The following is a 385-nucleotide window of genomic DNA, read 5'->3' as shown; positions in this document are numbered from 1 at the left end:
GCCTGGAGCAGGGAATGGGATGGGGTAGCTCCTCGCTAAGGTGTCCCGAGTGCAGGAGTGCCCCGGTGGGCTTTTAGCTGCTGCGGAGACACCGAAGGGTGCTGGCCTCATCCTGCACCCAACGAGTGGTGAAGCATCCACCAGCCAAACGGTCTGAAGGGCGCTTGCTGCAGTCGCCTTCCCTCGCCCTCCCCGCCCCGGGATGCTCCAAAATGCCCCATGGTGGGAATTTCATAGATGGGGTGAACGCAGCCGTAACGGGGCGCCCCGAGCCCGAGCTGGGAGCTGCTGGGGCTGCTGGTTTTCCTTTGGTCTGTACTGGCTCTTTGGTACTTGGGGATGCCCACAGACGGCGGGACGTGGACCGCCGGTCCCGAGCCAGGGG

This window comes from Pygoscelis adeliae, unplaced genomic scaffold, assembly GCF_000699105.1.
Source record: "Pygoscelis adeliae isolate BGI_AS28 unplaced genomic scaffold, ASM69910v1 Scaffold63, whole genome shotgun sequence".
Taxonomy (NCBI): domain Eukaryota; kingdom Metazoa; phylum Chordata; class Aves; order Sphenisciformes; family Spheniscidae; genus Pygoscelis; species Pygoscelis adeliae.
Note: the sequence above shows the minus strand (reverse complement) of the source record.